The following is an 8453-nucleotide window of genomic DNA, read 5'->3' on the forward strand; positions in this document are numbered from 1 at the left end:
AGAGAAGGCAGCAAGAGCTGGGAGCCCTCTGGAGAGGGGATTGGGAGAATCTGCAGAATCCCAGAATGGTTTGGTTGGAAGGGACCTTGAAACTCATCCTGTTCCACCTTTATGCTGTCCCAGGTTGCTCCAAGCCCCATCCAACCTGGCCTTGGACACTTCCAGGGCTGGGGCAGCCAGAGCTTCTCCAACAGAGTGCCCAATTCAGAATGTTCACCTCTAGACATGACTACATTTAGGACTTTGAAAAGGAGGTATATTTTATAGATACACCCCTAAAAATTGCTTGTAGTCAGTGTGGTCATATTCCCGCAGAGAGGGAATTTGGGAGACCTTTGGAGAGGGGATTTTTTGTCCTTTTTCTCTGTTTTCTTGGGAATGCCAGAACTGGAGCAGATTAGAACAGGTGTTAAATTAATCAGTGACAGGGAATATCCACTGCTGAATGTGTCTATTTTATATATATGGATAAAAATAAGCGTGAAAAAACTACTTGGACTGCACAGATCCACAGGAAACTGCCTAAAACCTACAGCAGAGCTCCCAAAAAAAAACAAAAAAGGGAATGTTTTGGTAACAAGAACAGCTGCACAGGGGATGGATTGAATTGCAGGAATCAACTGTGATGAAGGCAGCCAAAATTCCAGCCCCAAACACTGCTCCACTCACTCAGCTCTTGGGCGTGGGCCCTGCCAGCTCCAGGGAGGGAGGAAATCGGGAGAATCGGGAGGAATTGGAGATGAAAGGCGCCCTGGGATGAACGGGAACAGTAATTAGGTGCTGATGGATATCGGCTCGCCCACGGGGCGGAGTGGCCAGGGCTGATTTAGATCCCGGCGGGAGCTGGCCGGGAATTAAAGGCACAAAACCCTTGGACGGGTTTGTTGCAGCTCCAAGGGATTGAAGTCCTGGATAACAAAAGGTGGCTGGAGTTAGATCTCCATCTGTCAGTCCGACAGACACGCGGATTTAAAGGCTAAAAAGGTCGGAATTGTGCAGCATCCCATGCTCAGGAGTCATGGAACAGAATCCCAGACTGGCTTGGGTTGGAAGGGACTCTAAAGGTGACCCAATCCCCCCTGCCATGCCCAGGGACCCCTTCCACTGTCCCAGGCTGCTCCAGGCCCCGTCCAGCCTGGCCTGGGACACTGCCAGGGATGAGGCAATGCAGCTTCGATTCCAGGCTGGAGGCATTCCCACATTCCAGCCATTCCTGCAGCCTGTGGATATCCACAAGCACTCAGCAAACACTGATTTAATTCAGATGAAGGATCTCCAGGGCATTTCCTGCAATCACATTATCCCTACATGGACCAAGATCCTGCAAAGTCGAACATCCCTGTAAAACTGGCACACATTTCCAGAGCAGCTGGGGCTGCCCCTGGATCCCTGGCAGTGCCCAAGGCCAGGTTGGACACTGGGGCTGGAGCAGCCTGGGACAGTGGGAGGTGTCCCTGCCATGGCAGGGGTGGAATTGGATGAGCTTTTAGGTCCCAAATCATTCCAGGCCTCCAAGATTCCTACAAAAGATGGAATTGTGAGCTCCATACCCACAGGGTGATGTTTGTGAGCACATCTCCATAATTTATGCAATTCCCAATCTTTTTCTCACAGAGAACCTGGGAGGAGCAGGGCAGCAGAGCTCCTGCCCACCACGGGACACTGCAGGGAGTGGACAATCCCTGGAACACACGGAGCCAACGCCTGCAGGTAGCAGTGTCCAGCTCTGCTCCAGCCCAGGGAGCTGCAGCTCCCCTCTAAGGAACCCCAGCCCTCAGAAAAATCCCTGAAATCCCTGACCCCACCTTGCCTCCTCCTGGCAGTGCCTGTATGATGGAGGAAAATCTGGATTATTCCAGATTTTCCTTCCCAGGAAGGCCCTTCCTTCCCAGGGCTCCAAGGTCTTTCAGAAGGTGCCTTTTGCTGTTTGGAATTTTTATTTTTTTTTTCCCAGCTTCTTGCTGAGCTTTTCCAACAGCAGGAATGAATTACAAAAGGAGAATCCAGGAAGAGTCAAGCTGGATTTTCTGCCACCTGTGTCATGAGTCTGGGGCTCCAACACCTCTGTACCCCTGAGCTTGGTGCCTCCTGCCAAGGGATCAGGATTCCCTGGGGATCCAGCTGGCACCACTGGCACTGCCAGGGCCCATGTGCCAGGGCCTGGGTACCACAGCACATTGGCCCAGCTGCAGGGGCAGCTCCCAGTGCTGTTCCCAGCTGGATTAATCCCATAAAGCAGAACAATTTGTGCAGAGTCAGGCCCTGAGATTGACAGGATCCAGTAGCTGGCACGGGAGCAGCTGGTTTGGATTGGGCACTGGGATGTTGAGGATACACACTGGGGATGCTCTGGATGCACCCTGGTACCCCCTTCCCACACTTCCCAAACCCAAGGTGCTCTTCCAGCTCATTTGGAAACTCCTATCCATTTTTTTTTGGCCCACATCACCCAAGTTTAAGAAGCTGGAAGGAATTTTAAGATCCCTCATTTGGGATCATCCAGGAATGTCCCATTCCCCCCCACCCATGCCGGGGGGAATAAAATTCCCATCCAACATCCCTGGGGATGGAAGCAGAGTGGGAGAGCAGCAAACCCAGCTGCCCATCCCTGTCCCTGCTGCAGCCTCGGGAGTAACACAGCTCTGTCCTGGAGCCGTGGGGTGGGGACAGTGTGGGGACAGTGTGTGCTCCCCCGGGGTGGGGACAGTGTGGGGACAGTGTGGGCACACTGTGTGTGCTCCCCCCGGGGTGGGGACAGTGTGGGGACAGTGTGTGCTCCCCCAGGGTGGGGACAGTGTGGGGACAGTGTGGGGACAGTGTGTGCTCCCCCCGGGGTGGGGACAGTGTGGGGACAGTGTGGGCACACTGTGTGTGCTCCCCCCGGGGTGGGGACAGTGTGGGGACAGTGTGGGCACACTGTGTGTGCTCCCCCCGGGGTGGGGACAGTGTGGGGACAGTGTGGGCACACTGTGTGTGCTCCCCCCGGGGTGGGGACAGTGTGGGGACAGTGTGGGGACAGTGTGTGCTCCCCCAGGGTGGGGACAGTGTGGGGACAGTGTGGGGACAGTGTGTGCTCCCCCAGGGTGGGGACAGTGTGGGGACAGTGTGGGCACACTGTGTGTGCTCCCCCCGGGGTGGGGACAGTGTGGGGACAGTGTGGGGACACTGTGTGCTCCCCCCGGGGGGGGGACAGTGTGGGGACAGTGTGGGGACACTGTGTGCTCCCCCGGGGTGGGGACAGTGTGGGGACAGTGTGGGCACACTGTGTGTGCTCCCCCCGGGGTGGGGACAGTGTGGGGACAGTGTGGGGACAGTGTGTGCTCCCCCCGGGTGGGACAGTGTGGGGACAGTGTGGGGACACTGTGTGCTCCCCCCGGGGTGGGACAGTGTGGGGACAGTGTGGGGACAGTGTGGGGACACTGTGTGCTCCCCCCGGGGGGGGACAGTGGTGTGTGCTCCCCCCAGCCCCGCGGCAGGAGCCGGTAATTGCCCCCAGCAGGATCCCAGCGGCTCCGCGGGGCTGCTCGGAAGTGTCGCTGCTGAATTTAATTGGAGCTCTAAAGCACAAGAGGCACCAGGGAAGGAAAATCTGTGGGAGAAAAGATCAGACAAATCAGCCAGGCTGGTTCCTTTTCCCAGTGCAGCAGCTGGAGGGACACTCAGGGTTATGGGGTGTCCTTGGATCATCCAGGGGTCACCCCCCCTTAATGCCAGAGGGGCTCAAATGTCAGGAAAGATAAACTGAGGAGGAAAATGGGATGTCCAAAGCTACAGGAAAGAGGAGACCACAGAGCTGCTCCAGGGCTGGAGCCAGGCTGGGAGAGCTGGGGGTGCTCACCTGGACAGGAGAAGCTCCAGGGAGAGCTCAGAGCCCCTGGCAGGGCCTGAAGGGGCTCCAGGAGAGCTGCAGAGGGACTGGGGACAAGGGATGGAAGGACAGGACCCAGGGAATGGCTCCCACTGCCAGGGGGCAGGGATGGATGGGATACTGGGAATTGGGAATTGTTCCCTGGCAGGGTGGGCAGGCCCTGGCACAGGTGCCCAGAGCAGCTGGGGCTGCCCCTGGATCCCTGGCAGTGCCCAAGGCCAGGCTGGATATTGGGGCTTGGAGCAGCCTGGGACAGTGGGAGGTGTCCCTGCCATGGCAGGGGTGGCACTGGAGGGGCTTTGAGGTCCTTTCCACCCCAAAGCATTCCAGGATTCTGAGATTAGAAGCAGGGAAACTGTAGGGATGTGAGTTTGTAGCCTGGCATCAGCCCTGCCAGACCACCCAAAGGACATCAGGCTGGTGGGATAGGAGGAATATTCAGGAGCCATTCCCTGGAAACCTGGATTTGCTCTCAGCCTGGTGACCTGAACAGTGCCTCAGACAGGAATAATGGGATGTAAAATGGAAAACTTTGGAAAATAAATGTTATCCTGAAGCAGCCACAGTCATGGGATGCTCTGGGAGCTGAGATGCTGGAGAGGAACTGATGGATTTGAATTCATTCCTCAGCTCAGCCGGAGGCTCCTCCTGGGAATTTGGGTGCTTCAATTCCCCAGCCTCAGCTCCACATTTCCCAAAAGCAGCTCCCAGGTTCACAGATAAGATGATTAAAGCAGCTTTGAGGCTTCATCCCATCACTCAAAGAATTTGGGGCAAAGATTCATTCCTGTAACTTCCCAGAGAGATTTGCCAAAGAAAATCCATCCTTCAAGGGTTCTGCTTGCTGATGGATGACATTCCTGCTTCCACCTCCAGCAACTACAGAGCTGGAACTGCTCAGCAAATGTCAAAATAGGGAGAAAAAAAAAAAGAGGAAGGAAAAAGAGGGAAAAATTCCAACTCTGTCCTTACAAAAGTCTTCAAGGAAAAAGAAGGTCCCCCTTGACATTTTATGTTTCTGTGCAGGAGGCAAAATGGAGGGTGGGGATTTTAAATAGGAATAGTTCATTGCTTGTTTTGTATCTCTGCCACCAGGTGTATTTTTAGAAGAATTCCCAGCAGGTCTCTCACCTCCCTCATGTCCCGCTCCTCACACTCCTCTCTGCTTTCCCTCCCAGCCCTCGAGGATGCTGCGGAGCCGAGGGAGAGCCGAGGGAGGAGGCAGGAGCCGCCTGAGCCCGGGAATGCCGCGGGATCCGGGGAGCCCGGCCCCGGCAGGGCCGCCCAGCCCGGGGGGAACGAGCCCGGCCCCGGCAGGGCCGCCCAGGCCGGGGGGAACGAGCCCGGCCCCAGCGGGTCCCCGCCGTGGCCTGAAGCCCCTGAGGAAAGCCCAGCCCGGCCCAGCACCCTGGACTTGGGCAGCTCCCTCAGGAGGCTGCAGGAGCTGAAGCAGCGGCGGGACAGCGACCGGGCCGCGCTCAGGGACAACGGCCTGGAGGCCGCCGTGGGCACAGCCACTGCCACCACCGTGGGCACAGCCACTGCCACCACCACTGCCGCCACCACTGCCGCCACCACTGCCACCACCACTGCCACCACCACTGCCGCCACCACTGCCGCCACCACTGCCACCACCACTGCCACCACCACAGCCACCTCCACTGCCGCCACCACTGCCACCACCACTGCCACCACCACTGCCGCCACCACTGCCACCACCACTGCCACCACCGTGGGCACAGCCACTGCCACCACCACTGCCGCCACCACTGCCACCACCACTGCCACCACCGTGGGCACAGCCACTGCCACCACCACTGCCGCCACCACTGCCACCACCACTGCCACCACCGTGGGCACAGCCACTGCCACCACCACTGCCGCCACCACTGCCACCACCACTGCCGCCACCACTGCCGCCACCACAGCCACCTCCACAACCACCACCACGGCCAGCAGCACGGCCAGCAGCACGGCCAGCACAGCCACCACCAGGGCCACCTCCACGGCCACCAGCACTGTCACCACCACGGGCAGCAGCGAGGAGCGCCAGGCCCTGCAGTCCGAGCTGGGCAGGTGCATCGAGGAGTTCCGCAGGATCAGGATCCCGGCCGCCTTTCCCAACAAGAAGCGGCAGTGGCAGAGCGAGCTGCTGAGGAAGTACCAGCTCTGAGAGCAGACCCGGCTCCCATCCAGGAATGATCTCTCCAGGCTGGAGGGTGGCTGTCCCAGCAGTGGCCCCTCCACGCTCCCAAAGTGAGGAGCAGAGGTGGCTCGTGGAGCCCATCCCAATGTTGAAAGGGTCACAAGCCTGTCCCCACCTCGGCCGTGGAGGGGATGCTCCACGGCCTCAGGGGCACAGGCACAGCTGGAGGGGGTAGGACAAGGAAGGATGTCCAGGGTGGTGTTCAGCACCAGCAGAAATTCCCACATTTCTGAGACTGAGTTTCCCTGGCATTTCAAGCAATAAAATCGAGTTGGTGTCCGAAATGAGCTCCAGTCTCCTCATGGCTTCGGGGCAGAGGTGGAAATTGGGTTTTTCAGAACCCTACAAGTGGCTGGGAGATGGAGTCCCCTGAATTGCTTGGGTTTGGGGGCTGTGGAGGGGGAGACCAGATCCACATTTTTATTCCTTTTATGTGGAGCCAGGTCAGTAAAGTGTTTGGGGAAGTGTTCAAGAAAGTGTTTGGGGAAGCTTTTAGGGAAGTGTTTGGGGAAATGTTTGGGGAAATGTTTGGGAAAGCTTTTAGGGAAATGTTTAGGGAAGTGTTCGGGGAAGTGTTCACAGGGACATGGAGAGCCCTGCAGTGTGAGGTGACCCTGGGCAGAGCTGGCAGCCAGGAAAAGGCTCTACTCCCACATCATTCCCTGCACAGGATCCCCACTTCCCGGGAGACAGGCAGACAGGAGCTCAGGGAGCAGGGCAGGGGCTGAGCCAGAGCTGCAGTCAGAGCTGGAATCTGTCCATGGCTCTCTGGAGCTCCTCAGCAGAAGGAGCTGCAGAGACACTGCTGGTGCCAGAAGGAGCTGGCAAACATTCCCAGCTGGATCTGGCACCTGCAGGCAGCCCTGTTCTCCTCAGGATTTGGGAATTACAGCTTCCCCCACCCAAGGACACGCTCCAGGCTCTCCCTGCCTGCATCAGCCTCCAGCTGCAAGGGGCAGCTCTGCAGGGCAGGCTGGATTTGGGGATGGAGGAGGAGGATGCTCCTGGCAGAAGGCCTTGGAATTCCTTCTGATTCCTTCCTGATGGTGCCCATGGTGCCTGAGGGTGACAAATGCTGCACTCAAAAGCATTTTACCATCTGAGAGCTACACGCTCTCAAAAATGCAACGAAAATTAAAATTAAATTAACAAATCCTTAACTGGGCACCAGCCACTACAACTGGCACTTGGAGAGGAGCTGTGGAATAGTTTGGAATCTTTCTTGGATGATCCTCTGCTCTCCAGGAGCAGCAGGATCCCTCAGGCTGCCCCTCCTCAGGGCCCTGTGCCATTCAACCCCTGCAGGTGCTGCCAGAGGTGCCTGGAATGGTCTCACCCACCTCATCCAGGGCTCATCCACAGGCAGGAGCAGCTGGGAACTGTTCCTGTTTATCTTTCCTGTTTATCCTTCCTGTTCATCCTTCAATATTTGTCCTCTTAGCTCAGAACAGGGCTCAGTTCCCTCTGATTTGGGGAACTTATTTATCTTCACATCCCAGGAAATTCCTCTTTTTTCCAGTGCTCCCTTCCACAGCCAAGAGGACACAGAGCCCCATTTGATCCCAGGCTTTGATCCTGGACATCAGGAGAGGAATCCTGAGTTTAGGCAGAGCCTGACTGCCCTGAGCACAGCCCTGGGCAGGGGATTGGCAATGGGAATTCCTGCTGTGTGTGCTGCTGGCAACACTGGGTGTCTTTTCCTCCTTCCAGAGATTTCCCCTTGTGCTTCCCACTGCTGAAGGGTTGGGAACAGCTCCTGACAGGTCCATGCAGAGCTTCCTTCCATGAATTTGGTCCTGGGAGGGGCAGGAATGGGAGATCCCCAGGCCACAGCTCCTCCCCAGGGGAGTGAACCCCTCACTTCCCCCTGGATTGATTTCCCACAAACACCTCGGCTTTCCTGAAGCAGCAGGAAGCCATTAATTACCCAGTGACAGTGTTCCCTTAATTGAATGTCATTATTCCTTAATTAATTAAACACCAATTAATTACCTGGAACATTGCATGGCACGCAGCAAATGCCATCGGCTGCTGCAGACAGAATAATTTAAACACAGCCCAAATAATAATGAGCAGGAATTGTCCAGCAAAGGAAACAAGAAGGATTTTATTTCTCTTGGGATTTGTGGGGGGAAAAAAAACCCTTCCAACCAAATCCCTGCAGGAAAGCTGGAGGGGTTTTGCTCTCCAGGCATGGCCTCAGCTGCTGCCCTCTGGCACCACCCGTGGATTCCAAGCTGTGATGTCCCAGCAGCTCAGAGCTCCTGGCACAGGTTTTCACAAAGGAATTGGGATATTCCATGGGGAGAGAAGTGGTTGCGTCACTTGGCTGTGAAGCATTTGGATTTGGTGGAATTTTCATGCAGGAAAATGGAAAAT

This window comes from Molothrus ater, chromosome 14, assembly GCF_012460135.2.
Source record: "Molothrus ater isolate BHLD 08-10-18 breed brown headed cowbird chromosome 14, BPBGC_Mater_1.1, whole genome shotgun sequence".
Taxonomy (NCBI): domain Eukaryota; kingdom Metazoa; phylum Chordata; class Aves; order Passeriformes; family Icteridae; genus Molothrus; species Molothrus ater.